The sequence below is a fragment of the Nasonia vitripennis genome, chromosome 2 (genome assembly GCF_009193385.2).
Source record: "Nasonia vitripennis strain AsymCx chromosome 2, Nvit_psr_1.1, whole genome shotgun sequence".
Lineage (NCBI taxonomy): Eukaryota > Metazoa > Arthropoda > Insecta > Hymenoptera > Pteromalidae > Nasonia > Nasonia vitripennis.
In genome coordinates this window covers 31205616-31225183 of record NC_045758.1, presented here as the reverse complement: position 1 = coordinate 31225183, position 19568 = coordinate 31205616, and the positions used below count along the sequence as shown (strand labels likewise).

Genomic DNA, 19568 nt, shown 5'->3' with positions numbered 1-19568 from the left:
AATCAACAAAGCGAAAATCGAAATCCTCTCCCACTAATTACCCCAGCATCAGCAAAAATCCCGGCGCTAAATCTCCGAAATTGCATTCCGAAGAGCCTCCCCCGAAAAAGCTCCACCCTTCCACACCCCTCCCACGTCTATTTATTATTCCCCGCGGCTCGTCGTCAGGTATACGTATATATATAGTAAAGTAGAGCGTACCGCCGCAGACTTTTCGCGTCCATGATTTATCCCTGGCCATTATTTCAACGGCGGCCGCTTTTATTAGCTCCGGAAGTTTGATTTTCCGCGCACGTGGCCTTTAAAGACAAACTTCCCTCGAGGAATTCCGTGGGTCGAACTTCCGATCGAAATTTCTTTTCTCTCGCTCACTCTCTCTCTCTCTCTCTCTCTCTCTCTCTCTCTCGACTTTTCTTCTGCTCTCGAGGAGAGGACTTTGAGAAGTTTCGGGCGAAAAAGGAAACGCGTTAGGGGGATTAGCCGGGAAGCTTCGAAACACGAGCTTTTGTTTTTCACTTCGACCGGGATCGAAATAGAAGCTTACGAGTACACCTGATAAACTTGATAAATACTCGCGAGAGGCGTTGCGCCAAGTCATATGAAATTCTTCTCTCTCCACAGTATCACACACGGTGAGAGAGAGGAGTTGACGAGAGGAGACGAAGAGAAAGCTCTTTCTCTCTCTCTCTCTCTCTCTCTCTCTCTCTCTCTCTCTCTCTCTCTCTCTCTCTCGAGCGCAATCTAATGTGCGGTATAATTCAGCGATACGTCACGGGAGCCGCGAGGAATAAGCCCTGTATGTAAAAGCCACAGCCCGGCTCGCACGCTATCTCCGCGTCGTTATGCACTTTCTCCCTCCCTCGCGCGCAAGAAAAATAGAAAAAGCTCGAGATGAACGAACGAATGGATATCGCAAAAAGGGAGTGTGTAAACAGACCGGAGAGAAAGAAGTGGATTACACGTCCGAAGGAGCGAGAAGAAAGCACTGCGGCTGATGGATTTTGTAAAAAGAGGGAGAGAGCCACTGAGAGGAATATTTCAATGTGATACGCTGCAGCCGATCAATACGTCTGTATGTGTGTGTGTGTGTGTGCGTGCGTGTGTGATGCAGGGGCGAGAGATAGAGGCAAAGCTCGACTTATGAATAACGCGGGCAATTCGATCCTTTTATTTAAATTCCCCACTGCGGTGAGACGGGATATCTCCTGAGCTTTTCTTTCGCCCCGGGAAAATCCGAGCTGAATTACACGTCCGTGTATACAAACACTTCGGACTGTAGGTGAATTATTAGAGTAAGAGGTTTGTAATAGACGTCTTTCACGTCATTAAAATTCATTCCCTACCTTCCATCCCATAAAAAAAGAAGAAATCATGCCCAAAGCACTTGTTAGCTTCCGTAAAAATCACCTCGTTTATCGCCACTCCAGCTCCTCCTGTCCCAGCGGACGACCGCCTCGATTTCGGCGAGTCACAGACAAAAACCCTCTTACTCCGTATGTAGGTACACACACACACCGCAACGACAGTATAGTCGACGACTCTCTTGCGCAAGCTCTAGCTCGAAGTGGATGAGATTCGAAATCACGCTCCGAGCAGTCCCTTTGAGACTCCGAACTGTGTGTGTGTATAGATATAAATGTATATTGGTATGAAAGGAGCCGATTTCCCATATTGATTTCCAGGGGGGCAGGGTCACTCTCTCTCTCTCTCTCTCTCTCTCTCTCTCGCGCCTCTTTCAATGGACCGAGAGACGTACGCGTCGAGGGAGTCGTGTCCTCTCTCTCCGGCAGTGGCTTTTGACGGGTAATGGAAACGTGACTTATATACCGCGCTCTTCTATACGTATGGCGGTGTGTATACCTTTTTCACGAGGTCGCACTCTATGGACGAGTTTATTTTGGTTTTTCGACGGTGAAAGGGTTGCGGCGCGAGGGGTAAATTTCGTTTCGAGAGGATATGCCGAATTGACACACATACGCGGAGGTAATTGAATTTTTGTTATTTTTCCCCTCATTTTTTTAAAAACGGAATGTAGAATGCGGAATATATCGATAATATTGAAGGGATGCTCCGTAATTATACAGCGAAAACATCGGGCTAATGGATGTGAAGACATGTGGCTCCTCGCGTTGCGCCGAAAATTTTACGGCCGCGCAAAGCAGTTAATTACGCAGATGTATTCCGCGGTCGCTCATTTAACGAAACATTATTCGACTCTCTGGTACGCACACACAGGCGTCGAAAAACATTCGAGCTCGAAATTCTGTAAAAACAGTATATATACCTACAGTCGCTGTGCGCACGTATATGCGTGCAAGTTCAAAAGCAAACAAAAAGGGGAGCAGAACGCGCTCGCGCACGCGATTAATAATAATCGGTGGCTGTCGGATCGTACCGGCATCAGTCATACGGCTCTTTATCGCATAGAGAGGGAGTTCACTGCTGGTGGAAATTAACTTGTTCACCCTCCACGCAATTCGATTCTCGGGCGTGAAAGAGATGGAATGTTTTGTGAAATGTTGTGTACAGTGGAGCTTTTTTATTTAAAAAAAAAAGTGTGAAATATTCACAAAAATCACTGATAACGATAGAATAACGTCGATTATAATCAACCCCTTCGAAAAGTTCGTCAACCCACCTCGCATCTTCGTAATATACCTACGCGCAAAATTTCTCCCGAGGAAAATTAAATTCCACGCTCCAACCATCCGGATGCCGCGTTCTTGCACTTAGCCTATACGCGATGTAAACGCCCCCCGCGTACAAACAACTAATATCGGCGTCCGGAGCATCACTTTGATCCGCAACGACGTTGGTTCCACTTTTCTTTTGGTTTGTCTCTCCTCTACGCTATCAATCTATCCATCTCTTCGTCGCGTACGTCGGTGCAAGCATCATATTTATACTGCTATCGTCGGGTGTTTGCGCACGCTCGCACGCTTTTATCGCGTGCGGCGCAAGCTCGCGTGTGTGCTTTGCTCTTATTTCAGAACGCCCGGTGGATAATGTCGTTTTCTTTTCGTTTTGAATAAATATTGACACTAGGAGGTATCGCTGGATCTGTTGGTTACGGGTTTATTGGGGTATTGCTTTTTTGGGGTAAACATTGGGTAAACTCGCGAATATTTGCTTCTCTGATTAGCCTGACCTTCGAATAGCCAGATAGATTCTGCGTGATAATTGCTGAAAGAAAACTGTTGTGAGGCCAGCCTAAACTTACAATATGAAAATATGTATGCGCCGGTTTATAATAAGCGAAGATAGGTGGCGCACAGACGCTTATCTGTTTCCCTCCATCGCTATCTGCGAGCCAAGTAGATATAAAGCGACCATCACCTGTCCCAAAACTGTCTGCTAAGCCTGCTACTAAGGCCGCTCTTGCTATAACTGCCTGAGCAAAGACTTATGCTATTTGATTGGTGAATTCAACTATATAATGTAGGCCTTTTGAAAACAATGTAAAATTCACGTAAACATACACATCCATTAACACGCCTTGTTCGAAGAAACAGCGGTTAACGAGTACAAAGCTCGAAACAAGCAATCCGCTGACTAGATGAATCCACGTCCCGGCCAGACTCCACACCATCATCAGAAATCAGGTAAAAGCGGACCGCAACGGAAACTTTGCGCGAGTGGCTTTCGAAATCCCGAACAAAACGATTAACGAGCGCCCCAGTAGCAGTAGTACCCAGCCACGACGGTAAGCACGCGCTACCGGTCCGCAAATGCGCCACGCGCGCGGCGCGCGTTAAGTTCGACCTCGCGGAAATTTCGCTTCCGTGGAAAAGGTTCGAGCGAAAGGTCGGAGGAGATGGGCTTGTTGGACTGAGAAGAGAAGAGAAAACGGGCGAGTGAAAATCGTGGATTTCCAAATAGAGATTGTATTCCGTGCGCGGGTAATGTGAAGTGAAAATTGAATTTATACAAATGTGGAATTTTAATTTCGTACGGCAAAACTTACGCGACGTCATGCTCTTCTAAACCTCTCGGAGATTCCGCGAATGCGATTGCGTGTATTCCGTTTTGATTTTCATAAGGTCGCCAACCAATTTCCCAGCGCAGGTATTCAATTTCGCGGGATATTGCGAGCGACGAGCGATGAAGAGGCGTTTAATTGCATTTGATGAACGGACGCCTCTATCGATCCTTGTTTATAGCCGCGTACGTGTGCGCACAGTCTAGTGTGTGTGAAAAAGAACGTCTGCGGAGCGCGAAGATGGGGAAATACGACTCTTTCGTTCCTCCAGCGAGTAAAAAAGGACACTTCGTATATAACGAGTAATTACACCTACAATAATCGTCTCGCAACTTTGCACTCTCTCTCCGTACAGGTGAAGCTTAACTCGCAGAATTCTCGAAATAACGTACGAACAAGAGCTACCAAGAAACTCCCCGCAACAATGTCCATCCCTCAGCTAACCGGGTCAGTTCTCGTCGTCTCCTAAATTCACTAAACTTCGCATCCTTCGCTGCAACATTCTCCGCGAGAAATGAGATAAGCTAGGCTCCTTCTTAGGCAAAAACAAGAGCATCGCTGGAGACAAACAGTGGAGTAGGCGAGTCACGTATAAGCGAGAGAGTAGGAGCCAGAGAAGAAGACTCGTGTTTCACGTTCGCGCGACGGATGGACGCAAAGTTAATAACTCAGTAGCTGCCGCTCCCGCGCAGCCGCAACAAAGGATTCCGGGAAGCAGCCCTGTCCGGCTGCCTTCATGTAAATGAGAAATAAATGCCGAGCACCTGTCCTCGCGCATAAAGTATGCATACCCCTTCGCCCTACCACACACGCTCCGTGTGTTTGCTCGCTCGCTCCACGCAAATGTGTGTATAGCACTGTATGCGGCACGGGATTAGCATATTATACGCTGCGGGAGAGCTTAATGGAATTCGCTCGTGTTTTCTTATTGCCCGCGACAATGAAGAGCGCGCGCTCTGGGCTGTGTTTTCGAGTTAGTCACCGATGAGTGGAATTTTTAAGAGGAAGAGGGATTTTAAACGCTCGGTCGCCCTGGAATATGAATATTTACGTGTGCCTTTGCCAAAGTCAAACATCGAGTCCCTAAAAACTTGGCGCAACTTTGCCAAGTCAAATACGCCGAGCGGCGGCGCTTGAACTTGAGCTTCGAACATTCCTCGCAAACAGCTGGGTCCGCAGGACGGGTAAACAAGCAAGAGCCTCGCAACACCGACTCTTAGCTCGAGAGAGAGAGAGAGAGAGAGAGAGAGAGAGAGAGAGAGAGCAGAAGGAAAAAAAGGGGAGAAGAAAGCAGAGGCAAAGCCTCGAATTAAAGTATCATCCGGTCCATTTACAGCGTCCCACTTACGCGCCGCGGACACTTTTCCATCACTTAAGCCGAGAATCTCTCGAGGTTATCGCGTTTCTTTAGCTCTCAAGACGACGCGAGGCGCTCCTTTCCGATTCGCCTTGATCTTCTCAACCCCGTCCGTCGAGGAAACCCTTTTCCTTTCAAGCTACTGATGGCTATGATAACAGCGCGCTATTTACTCGGCAAACCTCTTAATTCATCGCTAACCGTCGCGTATCTTCGAATCTCACAAACAGCGTCGCGGAAAAAGCTGGCCTCCCCCTCGTAAAGTACTCCGGAGGTGTGTAGAGACGTAAACAAGAGGCAGCTCTCCTTTCCGCACACGCAAGGCTCGTCCGGGCCGTAAATCATTGCCGCCTAATAAGACGAGTCTAGCTCTCGGGCTTTATAAAAATTCCCGGCGTTCTCTCTCGCCAATTTGCTGTCGAGATTTTCCCCTCCGAGAACAGAGAGAAAAATGCCGCGCACACGCCGCGTCTTTATTATTTCTCGCTCTGTCTCGGGGAGCTTTTTTTGTTCGTTCTACCGTGTACCGACCCGATTGATTCCAGTTGCGCAATTGTTCTACAGAGAGAGAGAATAGTGTAAAAGGGAAAAATTGAATGCGTATACGGAATTTTCATTTTCGAGGAAAGTTTCTCGTATTTTGCGTCGGACGAAAGTATGAAAACCTGTTGAACGTATTACGCGAGAAAGAAGCCGGTCGAAGTTTAAAAAAGCCATGCGAGAATAATCCAATCTCGGGATGAAACGAGATTACGAAACGACTTCTTGAGCTTGAGGAAAATTCCCTGAGACGCGCTGTATTCTCGTTATAATCCGTTTATCCGACGCACGCCCCCGTTTATATAAAGCTCGAACACATTTTATGTACAAAGAAAATCTTGACCGTTGACCCAAATTCCCCGACATCGAAACGGACGATATTCCAGCCAAGGACTATACAGAAGCGCATATCAAGAGTAGAATAGCGCGAGAGAGTATAAGCCAAGAAAAATGAGTAAAAATAGAGCGGCGGAGATACGCAGCGAATGTGTATCGGCGAGAGAGCTTCCATTATTTTTCATTCGGCCTCCGTGGCCCTGAATTATTCATGCCTCTCTCCCTCCCCTCTCTCTCTCTCTCTCTCTCTCTCTCTCTCTCTCTCGCCTTTCTTTTTCGCATAATATAATTCACGGGAATCTTCTTGCCCGATTCTCATGCCTCGCACATTCAATCATACGCGCGGCGGCAAACGAGAGAGAAAAAGGCTGCGCTGCACTGCTTTCTTCTCGCGTATTACGTGGATTACGAGCCGGAGCGGGATAGGAAGACGCGAATCGCGCGATTGAGCGCCGAGGATTGCGAGTAGGTTTCTTGCGAGGGATTTCTTTTTGTCTCCGCTTTCTCTCTCGGGTTTATTTTCTTCTTGCGAGACGCGATGTCGCGGTAAAAATGGGAACGGGATATGTGTACTCCGAGCGTCTTTTCTTCCTCCTTTCTCGAGCTGATGGAGATGTCGATGGAGTCGAGCTATACGCTTTCTACTTGATTGAGTAATTGCGCGAGACGTTTCCTGCTGACACTCGTTGCGCAATCGAATTGCTTATACGCAGAGCTAAGTTACGCCAGCCCCGCGTACGTTATTCTAAAACTCTTTATACGCGCGCTCTACAGGGTATAAGTCCTGTGTGAACGCATCTCGCGAAAACAGAAAGCTCCCCGGGAAAAGTATGAAAATATACGAGTTCGGAGAGAGAAAGAGCTAACCCCCGCGTAATACCGGGAGAACGATTGCCCGAAACGAGACGACAGCCCGCGACGCGACTAATGGGAATGTCGGGATGTCGGGATCAAGGCTCCGCGACGCGTCATATTTTATTTTGCCGTTTCCGCCTCGATTGCCACGGCTTCTCTTTTTCCTCGCGCGCTCTTGAGGAATGGTACGGGAAGACGTTTAATAAACAGCTGCTATCTCTCGAAGTATAAATATTGTTATTAAAGTTTCGAGGAATATAAGCAAAGGAGAATACTACGGGCGATCGGACGAGACGAGTACATAATAGCCCCAGTATATTCTAGGAGTTCATTATGTAAACATAGCTCAGCAGCGCCGCGGAAACTTTTTGTTGAACTTGGTTTTATCGATAAATGTAAATTAGCTCGTTCTTTCTCTCGGACCAGAGCCGCACATTGAAATTTGATTACCTATTTAAAATATGTACACGGTACGAAGCTAAGTGCGGTGCATTATGCCTTTCGAGAAAAAGAGCACGACGGAACGATATAGTCATAAAAGGTATAACTGGTTATAATTTTAGCTCGTCCCGATGGAAGAAGAAGCATGAAACGATAATGAAGCCGAAGGAAAAGTAGAGCAAACAATCAGATTTCGCTCGATATCTCCGCCCCTCTGCAGTAGCATTCCGTGACAATATACAGGCTGACGCTCGACAATTACGAATGCATAAAGTCTAATTGAAATACGGGACGCCAGCAGCGCTGCTGCAGTCTTACTGAATATTCCATCTCTCTCTCTCTCTCTCTCTCTCTCTCTCTCTCTCTCTCTCTCTCTCTCTCTCTCTCTCTCTCACACTCTCTCTCTCTCTCTTTCTCTCTCTCTCTCGGTGTAGCTTCTCCCGCCTCTGAATTACAGCTCTGACGTATCGTGAGTGTTATCGATAAATTCGATGGAAAAATTGGGTTCTCTCTGTGATAAACTTCGCGAGGCGATTGGTTTTCGGTATACTTGAGAAATAGAAAACGCCGGAAAGCTCTAACCAGCTTCTCCTCTAAATTTTGCAAAATATTATGAAAAAAAAGTCTAAAGAGAGAGCGCAGAAAACCGTACAACATCGAAACGGGTCGCTTTGAGCATCCCTAGTACGTCGCGACAGTCAAATGCACACGTGCTTACATTTATACAGCGCTACGTGTACGCGTATACTAGACACGGCGGCGGGTTAACTCGAGCACGCGAGGCAGCAAAGTCCATACGGCGAAAGTCACCCTCGAAACTCGGGGGAATTTTTTCCTCTCTTTATTTTACTGCGGCCGCCCTCAAAGGCGTCTCTCGACGGGCTGAATTTGCTCGGCGGTGATTCCCGCGGAAACGCGTGTGTTATATATGTAAAAAAAAAGGAAGGGGCCTGAGTCTGATGGTCGAAGCTCGCGAAAGCTTAGCAGACAAATATCCTTAGGAAATAGAAAGGTATATGTGTAGAATAAAAATTAAATACTCTTGAGGAATTCAATTAGAACCGCAGTAGGCCGTATAAATTATGGGCGATCGAGAAGCAAAAGAGCGCGAAAAGTTCGCGTCGTAAATCAGTCGCGCGAGCGCGTTGATAATTTATAAAAGATTGTCGCGGTCCATCCATTCGCTCGCTCACCTATATACCGATGAAACTTTTAGATGCCAGAGAAAGCTTGAAATATGAATTCCTGCTCAGCGGCAAAGTTCGCGCCTGTACACTTCGACGAGTATAATTCCGTCGAAGAAGCTGAGACGAGGGCACGATTATGCGGGTATAAAAAGAAGCTTGAAAAATTAACGCTTAGAGCTTTTTTCCGCACACGAGGTATAAACCGGATGCGACGGCTTAATTCGCAACAGCAACTTGCCGCATCAATTTTTAATAAAATTCCCCCCCCCCCCCCAGCGTCGTTCGCACCATCAGCTTCGAAACTCTCGAGAGCGTAGCGTAGCTCCTATTCATTATAGACTCGCGGGGAAAAAACGCATCAGCGAAGTTAGAGAGACGCGACGCTTTTTTCCGAGCCTGTAAATATATTCAGCGGAAGCGCAAGTTCCGAATTTTAATGTGCACAAGAGAGAAAGGAAAGTTCGTCGGGAGAGAGCGACAAGAAAGCTCATCAGGGACGAGGTGCTCGCAAGCTCCATTGGGTGACTAGCGGCGCGCGTGAAAATCTTCCATTCTTCTTTTTTGACTTTCGGACTCGCCGGAACGAGTTCGGGCAGTTAGCGCCGAGAGCTTATACGAGCTTTTTTTTCAAAAGTCTCTTCGATAAGTTTAAGCAAAGCGAGGCTTATTTTAATATTGCATCAACTCACCTCTGGTGGGGAGGACTAACTGGCTTACGAAATTTCCATAGTTCGTCAAATCCACGCGAGCTTTTCTGAAACAAGAAGCAAAGCGCGAGCTTTCGTTAATTCGTTTGGTTATCAACGTTGGCGAACGAGCTCTCGGGGGGCGGGGGCGGAAAAAATAGGATGCTAATTTTTTCAACGTCGTTTGCGCGAGCCACTCTCGCGAGTAGCTGGAGCTTTAACTTTGCGTAAAAGCCGCTGAAAGCAACTACACACGGAGTATATAGCAGAGTAGTGCGCCGGGAAAGCGCGTTAGCATACAGTGACCTGCGAGCCGGAACTGATGGATGAATACGCGCGCGGAAAGTCTCCTTGGCATTGCGCAGCGAGACGACTTTGAATAAACAAGCGAATAGCGATGGTAATTTCAAACCGGGATAATTTTCTTCAAACACTCTCGGACCGAGTGTGCGCGACGTTAAAGGTCCTTCTCGCTCGCGAGCGAAATCGTCGCGTTTATATTCGACGTCGGGAGCTTACTTTAAAGTGCGCGCGCGCGAGTTTTAAATCGAGGATTATTAGGCGGGCGCATAAAAGCGGAGGACAGAAAAAGCAGCCGCCGCGGCAGTAGGGCTATAATACGCTACTGCTGCATTGTCGCTTTCATATTTCAGGCTGCAGGCGTGCGCGCAAAGGCGCGATAAGCTCGCCGTTTAAGTGACTGTATTTCTCGCTTTAGCTCTCCCTCTCGCAAGCTCGCACTTGAACGCAGTTTTACACACGCACGTGGAAATGAACGCTTAACGGTTATGTGTGCCGCGAGGACTGGGATATAATTTTTATTTTCCTCCCTCCTCCACGAAATGTTCTTCGGAGAGTTTTTGCCGCTACAATGGGCGCGCAATAAACGATGCTCGTATGCTAATTTCATCAGGCAGCAAGGCTCTCGCAATTTGTATTCATGAGTTGTGTATACGTTTTCACTGTGTACAACGCGGTCTCTCATGAAGGACCAAAACAAGATCAGACGCAATGGCACATCCCTTCATCTCCTGCTAACAATCGAATCTCGATTCCATCCTACAAGCTTCATCCAATCGTGAAAAATCAAAGCCTCTGCGTATAGCTCTGGAGTGAAAACTCGTCGAGCCGTTATTATTACCTCGTTACTGCACGGCTCTCTGGATTCTTCGGACTATAACGAATTAAAGCCACGACGCTGCGCGCGCGCACATCCACTTTAACGCGAGAAGAATTTTCCTCGGCTTTTTGCCGGACGCGATTTTACGAGGGAGAGAGGCGCAGAAGCGTGTAATTCGTTTCTGTATTTTCCATGCAAATTAACGTAATTCTCTGTCGCCCGCTCGCAAGCTCGTGTTTTTGTTGGCGCGCACGGAGGGGGAAAGTGCGTTACGAGCTTATGAAAGTTTATCGTGTCGACTTTTCAGCGCTATTTGCAGGGCTGATTAAAATATTATTCTTCACGGTTACCTTGGCTCATTGTTTTCGAATTTGCAAGGAAAGCGCGCGCGCGTGTGTGTGTTAATCGTTATTGAATGCCTCTTCATTTGCACACTACTCGATCGATGTAACGCCATTAAAGACGATGCTTCGCTCTGGCTAATTGAGATTCGTGCGCTTTTTGTTTAAGAAAAAAATAATAAACTAACAAACGAAAGTCGCGAGATAAATTCCAAGGGTGGACGCTGCAGTAACGACAAGAATTGCGTTACCCTCTGCTCTTCCTCTTTCTCTCTCCCGTCGAAACTACATTACGCTCGACAAAGCTCGAATCCTTTTCGGCTTCTATTTTTCGAGGGAATTTTTTCTTTTCGTGGCCGACATTTTCTTCGACGTGATGCACGCGCGCGCGGTCTGAATAACTGACGAGAGAATAGAGAGAGTAAAAAATATTTTATTAAGCTCCGCGACTCTTTTGCACTTTGTCTGTTGTCGCAGAGAGTAATCTCCGTGAGCTGTCATAAAATTTTCGAAACAACGCGCGAACTCCTTTTTATTTCACCTTTCTGTCTATTCGTATAATTTATTAGGGCATCCACGCTTTGTTCTTTCATTAACGACGCAAACTTCATTAAGATTTAAAAAAAAGCTCCTCTCTGCTGTCCCGGCGAAAAAAGAATGCAATTATGAATTAAATGGCTTTTTTGATAAGCTTATCGTCACGTAATAACAAGCAGACTAATTAACTCTTTGACAAAGCTGACTCAAAGTGTGTGGATAGCTGTGTACACGGTTCTCGCGTCTGTTCCAGATTCTCGGCTGCGAGAAACCCTGTACATACACTTCGACCTTCGGCTGACGCGGCAAGTATGAAAGTAATTAATCGAAGCGGCAATCAAGAGCGAGAGTTGGTTGCTGTTCCCGACGTGTTACATTAAATCTCGGCTATTTTACATGGCCGGCTGCAGCGCGTTTGTACTACTGATGGCTGTATCTTTTGGAACTCGGTTATGCGGGAAAACGGGATCCGAGCGAGCTCGGGCTGGATTATGATTTGAAGTGAGTACTTATGATTCGGATTATATTAAATATCGATAGACCGATGATTTTATTTAATAAACGCGATGGGATGATGATTGTTAACGCGAATAATTTCGGAATTAAATTGATTTATATAATTAATCTCGCGAAATCGTGGTATGTAATTTTAATGATGAAATCATAATAAGAAGACCTAATATGAGAGAACATCGTGATCAAACATAATTTCAAAATAGCTTACATATTCAGTTTAATTAATTTTGTAATGTTACACAATATTTTAAAAGTGCGCGTGCACACAACACGCTTCGCTGCTTCGATTTCGATTCGCGCAGCCAATAAACGGAGAAATCCCGCGTTTGCGTGAATATTATCTCTCCGAACTCAGTAATTTATTTCCCATAGAATCGACGTTTCCACAACGTGGTATTATGTTTCGTTTCGGTGGAACGCAATCGTTTCGCGTAAAACAATCCAACGCACTTCACGGTTTCGTAGCTTCCACGAAGAAGCCCCATTGATATTCGCAGCGCATAATGCATAATCCTAACCCGATCGCTAAGCAAACATTTTTCAAATTCCTCGACGACTCTTCTCCCATGAAAAATTCCTCAATAAAACGTTCTCCCTTTGCTATCGCTATAGACTGCATCAACCGTACGCCGAGTCAATCGAACAAACTCGCTTCCATCTTCCACCTCTTATTCTTCTTCTCATACAAACCCGACGCAAAAACGACAAAAGGGAATTAAGAAAAGCTCGCGATGTACTCGGCGGAAAAGAAATCGAAGAGCGAGGAACTACTTTGGCCAGGAAAAGACCATCCGGGGAAGTTTAAATGGAACAACACATTCGAAGATAAATACAAAAATCGAGACGAAAAATGTTGCGCTCAGGAAAAGGCAGAGCATGGAGGAGCGCCGACGGCGCTAAGTAATCGCCGATTCAGGACGGCGTGTACGAGAGCTTTTTGTTCTCCGGGCTCTATTGTGCGATCCTCTACGCGCGAGAGAATCGCGATGGGCTATTTGTAATTTTTTGCCGGGGCTGCTGGTCGTTGTCGTTTATGAAGTCGATTACAACGGCTGATAGCCGACGAGCTTTTTGTTGGTGTGCGTTGGGATTAATATGGGTTTTCGGCTTTATAATAATTACGCGTCTACTTGATGTTAAGCCATACGTAAGAAGCAGCTTATTTTTGAGCGCCACTCGAGAAATCAAAATTCGTCAACGTCTTCAAAAAGAAAAGTCAAAAGTCCGTGCGTCCTTCAGATGCGAGGCTCACCCTCGAGACGTATCCTCTGAAATTTCCGTCTCAAGAGCAATCACACAAGTGCGCCAAGATGAAGTGCATCCGCGCCTTGCGAACCTCCCCTTTAGACTCTCCAAAACAATCTTTTACAAATATAAAAAAATATACATACGCATCCCCCGCAAGTTTCTCGCACCTACTCCATAATGTAATACACAGACCATCCAGAGAATCCCTTTTCCTTATACGCTATATACACTCCCCCCATTATCAAGATTCCGCTGACTCGACTCGAGCGTTGTTTACTCGTTAGCGGTTATCGGGATATGGAGAAGAGCCGGCGAACTAGGGACTACGGCATTAAACACGGCGTCTGAATACTAACGATCTTGGACGCGTATAGAGTCCGGGACAGCCGTTTATACCTGCGACGAGCTGGAGAGTCCAAGTTTCAAGAGAGAGAGAGAGAAAGGGGGGGGGAAATATATAAATTGCCGAAGGCCGATTCCGCCAAGTTTCGAGAGAGAGGAGCGATTTTTTTCCGCCGAGCCGGGCGCGACGGTTCGTTAAGCTACTCGGGATACGTGCCGTCTTGTTAATGGTTTTCGAGTACCCCGAGTTCTACGGGAACGTAGTATTCGAGAGACGAGAGCGTATAAGATTTTTCGAGGGATCGGACGGTGGTAGAGTGGAATTCGAGGTTTTTTTCAGAGAGTTGGATCCAAAGGAATTTTTTTCCGAGAGATTGAATTTCCAATTTAAACGGAAGGATGAAGCGTCCAGTAGATTTTCCGAGCATAAATAATTTTAGTAATGCCGGATAAAATTGTTTGTATTTCCCCTTGATCGAGCTGGAAATGGAAATGAAGTCTCAACATTTTGTATTCCAGGAAAAGCAATTTTTTTGATATTGGCTTTTTTAGTTTGTTTACGCGGTGCTCGCTCGGATGTTGGGAAATTCTATATTTTTCCCAGCGTAAGAGCCCATCAGAAGTGATTTTACAGAAGAATAATAATTGAAACTAGAAATAATATTCTTCGCTAGAGAATAAGAAGAGTCCCCAAACCAAACGCTAAAAGATCCAAGTGTCAGTCCAGCTATATCCCTAAAATATCGCTCGCCATCGAAGCGTCACCTCGGCGAACAAACTACACTCCCCTCCCCTATGCCAGCCCACTGCAGCGCGTTCGATATCCTCACCTCCTCTCGAACAGACTCGCGTACATAAGGCGAGCGTCGCTCGTAAATTTAAAATTCGCCCATTATTATCGCTCGGCCGGCCAGAGGCGACGCGCTTACTCCTGCAGGGAATCCATCAGCGTCGCGCGCGAGAGCTTTTTACGAGGGACTACGTGGATCCAGATCGCGACGCTGCCGGCGTCTGATATGCGACGTCCTTTTTACGATGGCCCGACACCTGAATGAGAGAAAGAGAGATTTTCCTTCTTGAGAGTTCTGTTTGTGTACCGAGGCTGATGGAACGAGGTCAGGATTTTTGGCTGAATTCGATCAGAATTTTATCAACGAAATCTTGGCGCTATATATTTTTAGATTTTCGTTTTCGATTCAAGCTCGAAATTCACGACCCCTTCAAGACGTACAGCAGCCCATTAAAGCCCTGCGCCGTAAAATTCAGCGGCTAAATCGCAAACAGTGCCTAGAGGATTCCGAGGCGCTCGAAAAAGAAGATGCGTTCGCGCCTGAAATTCCCGGCGTCTGAAATATTCCGAGAGAGAGAGAGGCGTTTTTACGGGCCAAGGAAGGCTGGATCGAAATCCATCGCGCGCGGCTCGAGCCTTCGATCCTTGCGTAATCCCTCGCTCTTACCCAAGAGCGAGCCGAGGCTCGTGCCCCCGCGTAAGTGCAAATTCGTGTTTACACCCGACTTGGGCGCTGTTCCCTTTCTCCTCTCTGTGATGCAGCCTTTTCTATATCTATATAGCGGAGTTATGCGAATCATCGACGTTCCAGACAACGATTCCTTTTGGCCTGGGAGCTATTTATTCTAAATTTCCGAACGAATTTCATTTAACTGACGAAATAACCTACGCAAGCTCAAAGAAGAGCTTTCAACCCTCGCGAATCAATACTCCCGTCGTTAAATCCATATACGTATACATTCCGATTTCTTCGCATTAATCCTCGAAAAAAGAGAGCGTAACGGACTCGAAGCAAAATTGCCGCGGCAATAATTGCGCCATATCTCAAGCACGCGAGCTTTCGACTGCGAAAAAAGCCAACAATGCCTCTTGATAATTACACAAAATGCTGCTCGTTGACAAACAATTTTAGCGCGCAACGTTTGTTCCCGGCTTAATTGAAGCAATTCCGTCGCGCGTATACGTGTACACTTTCCCGGCCGCTGTTCCTGCAAATTTTCAAAAAAACTTCTCGGAAAAAAGTAACAATAATAATCTCTTCCGACATATAACAATACACCTCGGGGCTCGACGGTTTAGCTCGTGGGCGCGGCGAAGCACTTGAAAAACTGCGAGTCGTCTACTCTCTATCTCGTCGACAAGAAAAGTTGGGAAACCAACTTAGCGCTCGCGCGATTCCGGCAAAGCGCCCGAGTAATTTCCATCCGTACGTAAAAAGAACGGACGCGATTCAAAGACAAAGGGGTCGCCGCCGGACGTCGACGACGACGTTCCTTGTGCGCTACAAAAACTTTCCTCGACTCGTGTGTGTTTGTATTTTTTGGGTCTGGCCGCTTTTGGACTGCGGGAATGTTTTACGGCTGATGGGATAGAGAGAAGAGTTTTCCTAATGATACGAGTCTTTATCTAGCTCCGAGAAAAAAATTGAACGTCTCGTTAAATAAAAGAAGCGTATCATCGCGCTCTGGTACGTTTTTACGAAGTGTGCGATTACGAAATCCCGTCCAGCGAGTGTGTAGTGTAATCCTGCACATCAAACACGCAACTCGGCGATTCACGCGGGGAAAAACGACGAGGAAAGCTCCCCAAAGAAACAAAAGGGACAAAGCTCGAAGAAGCGCGGCAAAGGCGAAAAAAAGAGAACACGCGGCTGCATAGCTGTGCTCGAAAAAAAGGAAGAGCGAACTCGAAGAAAGAGAGAAAAGAAAAGCGAGAAAGAAAGGAATCCTTCCGCGCGAGAAAAAAAGACGGAAGAAGAAGAAGAAGAAGAAGAAAAAGAAGGGGGTGAGCCGCAGGTACTCGCTCGTGAAAGCAGCGCGAGCCTCGTGTTTATCTTCCAGGACCGGAAGCATAAAATGAAAAGGGAGTCGGCGAAAAAAGCTAGTCCGAGCGGGGGAGAAATAAACTGAATATGCATCCGCAAAGGAAAGGAGTGAGAGGAGGGCTTCTACTGATGAAGAAATTGAGCGGTCGAGCTTGCCGGAGTTTTCGAGGAAAATCAGGGAAGCTTTTTTCCCGGTTTGCCTTTTTACATTCTGGCTATAATCGAGAGGTATCAGGCACTGCACTGCTGATTCGGAAGGAATTTATACGAGCGCCGTTGCTTAAATAAGTTGATTCAAATAAAGTAACAACATAATAACGAGAACCAGAATTTTAATAACCGCATTCCCCCGCGGTGAATTCAGCGCTATCCTCTGGCGAGGAGAGAAGAAAGCAAGAAAAGCTCCGCAAGAAGCTCCACAGACAAGACTAATGAAAACGCGAAAGAGTTCTCTCCCGCGGTATAAGAATGAGAAAAGCTCGCGAGAGATAAAAGGTGCGCGCCTGAGACAAGGCGAAAAATTGTTCAGGTGGGCCGAAGAAAGAAACTCATTAACAAGCCGAGAGGTCCTATTCCCCTGTGCATCTCGAGACCTATATACATGTATATACACAATCGCAACAAGCAGCGCTGTGTATATATACATACACCCGAAGGAGGACGGATGTATCGCCCGGAGATAATTGAAATTCGTATATATACAAATTGTCGAGACAAGCACCGCAGGCGTATCGCACTGCTTGTGTTGCGCGCTTCTCTTCGAGTTCTGTCTCTGTCTCTGTCTGTCTGTCTCTCTCTCTCTCTCTCTCTCTCTCTCTCTCTCTCTCTCTCTCTCTCTCTCGGGCGCGCGCGCTCGCGCAAGCGGTTTCCAGCTCGTTAATTGACTCGCGGCGGTCTTTAGCGCCCGGCACGCTTTGAGACCGAGCTGTACCTATTCAGAGTTGTTTCGCTGGCTCTGAAAGAAAATCGTTGCCTCGATTTCGAACTCTGTAAAATTCGCGAAATACTTCATCTCAAATTGCCGGTTGAGTCACCCTTTGGAACGTCAAAGACCCACTGGAATTTCGACCGTTACGCGTAGAGGATTAACTTTTAGTCCGACTGGTCCTCTCGATTTCGGAAGCTTCCAAAAAGCAAAGGTCGCGGGCGGAATACAGACGGACCACAGAGTGCGTCCATCCGATCCTTTGATCAACGAAATAAGCTGGTGGAATCCGTCGTTCTCTAGTCATCGGCGAAACTCCCGTCCCTTTGAAGGCGCCTCGCAGGTATGCCGGAATCCCACTGCTGGTCCAGTTATCCGCGATTACTCTGTGCGGCTCTGGCGATCGCTCAAGTGGAAAAGAGCTTGAAGTGTATTATGCAGGACTTGTCCGCGCTCTCGAGCTTTATTGATTACCGCCTGCGGGAGGAAGACAGGGGAAGACGATTTTTTGGATTTTTTCGATTTTTGTGTACACAGGATGGAGGGTAATATCCTTACAAATGCAAAGTGCGCGAAATTGAGATGCGCATGGAACCGTGAAAAGGCGTAGCGGGTGAGGATTTTGTATTCGAACTTTGATCTCCGCGAAATTTTCCTTACCGTTTATTATACAGCCGTGTCATTTTTGCAGCTGAGAGTGAACGTCATAAAGTCGTCGCGGGGAGATGAATGAATGAATGAATGAGAGGAAAGGGGAGAAAGAGGCTTTCGTCATAAAGTCGCGGTATGAATAATTCTTTGAAGTGGTTTTTAATAGTTCGGGAAAGACAGTTTATTGTGATTTTGACGGGGTGTATTATGCCGAGTGCTTTGCTCTGGATGGAAAATTATGAAAATCGCGCTTATTATAAGCGCCGCAAAGAGATTGAGTTACAAAGCGAATGATATTATTTCAAATCAAATTACAGTACACTTTTACAACTATAAAAAAAGATGCTAACAAAAAAATTTGTATAATCACCCTCATAAAAAGCTCTCTGCCCGCTTAAAAAGTTAAAAGCCACACACACGCCCGGTATCCTTTCACTGGCTCACGTCGTCGAAGCAAACCGGACATTGGCGTTTATCCGCAGCAGAGCGAGTGTAGTCGAAACGGCAATTCGATCGAGAGCTCTGCTGACGACGTTCAACGACAAGAAAAAAAAAGGAGCGAATGGACGCCAGCCAGAAGTATAGAGGGATGCGATTTTGATCTTTGCTGAATTATTGCGTCGTTTTATACAGCGAGGATATTAACTTTTTCTAAAATAAATTTTTGTTAACAACAACAGTTTTTAAGCGAATTTTAACGTATGCGAAGTTCCCGGGCGTGATGAATTTTCCATCCACTTGCATCGGGCAGAAGACTTTCGATCTCACGACGAGGACTAGGTGTTCCTCTCATTAATCTTCATCTCTTATATGGCGAACGCGATATTAAGACTGACGACTACGAGAACACACTGTCAAATTTTCCACTGAATCTTCCCTCGTTTTAATCAATCAAAGAGCCTTGTTGAACACGGTGATCTTAATCTGGGACTTCATTTATAACGCGCAATTTTAAATTTTGTTTTATTCAATAACAAGCGTTAATGATGTTCTGCGAAATTTCCAAAAATTCAGACATAACGGTAATTTTACAGAATGAGTAATTACGCCCCGAAAGGTATACAAATTTATACAATTTCGCTGCGCGTTCCGCAAACTAAATGAAATTATACTCAACGACGATTTCCTGGAAACAATTTTCAATTCATTTCGTAATAATTTCTAATTGTATTACAATGTTTCATTACTCCGTAGTAAAATGAATGTGAATTCTTTCACATTTTAAAGGCCGGTGTGTCCATGCAAAATATATTCGTACTGTTTCGTACTATCGTGTAACTGAAAATTGTTTTGCAAGGAAAATTTTGAACATGCCTGAAACGGACATTACAACGAAAAACGATCAGTTTTCAACTTCGACCGCCGTTTATTAGAATCCTTTTTCGCGAAGCGTTATCAGATATGCCAGCTCGAGGAAAAAAAAAGCTCAAAATGCTTTTTCCCCGCGAAGGAGAAAAAAAACGACGACATTGATGAGATTTGTGCGTGCATATACAAAGCCCGTGAATCCGGTAAATGCGTGAGGAAAAGTGGATAAAAGCCAAGAGGTGGATGCGAGCGGGGATGAATTAAAGGGACGACGTGTACGCGTTGTTGGAAGAAAAAGACGAAAGGAACGTGGCGGGCTGAAGCCTCGATGCCAAAAAAGTCTTCTGTTCGGTATAACACGTAGG

The 19568-nt window shown here is 46.1% G+C and overlaps 1 protein-coding gene across 3 annotated transcripts in view; it reads right to left on the bottom strand.

Annotated features, from left to right (window-relative positions):
* Window positions 1–19568, bottom strand: part of LOC100121958 (chondroitin sulfate N-acetylgalactosaminyltransferase 2) — a 73445-nt gene that overhangs the window by 38509 nt on the left and 15368 nt on the right. Inside the window, exon 2 of one of the 3 annotated variants that reach the window (XM_031924157.2) lies at window positions 9385–9449. The exons of 1 other annotated variant lie outside the window; for it this stretch is intronic. The gene's annotated coding sequence lies outside the window, so the exon portion shown is untranslated. The remainder of the gene's footprint in view (window positions 1–9384; window positions 9450–19568) is intronic. One more of the 3 variants, XM_031924158.2, reaches the window with a different exon arrangement.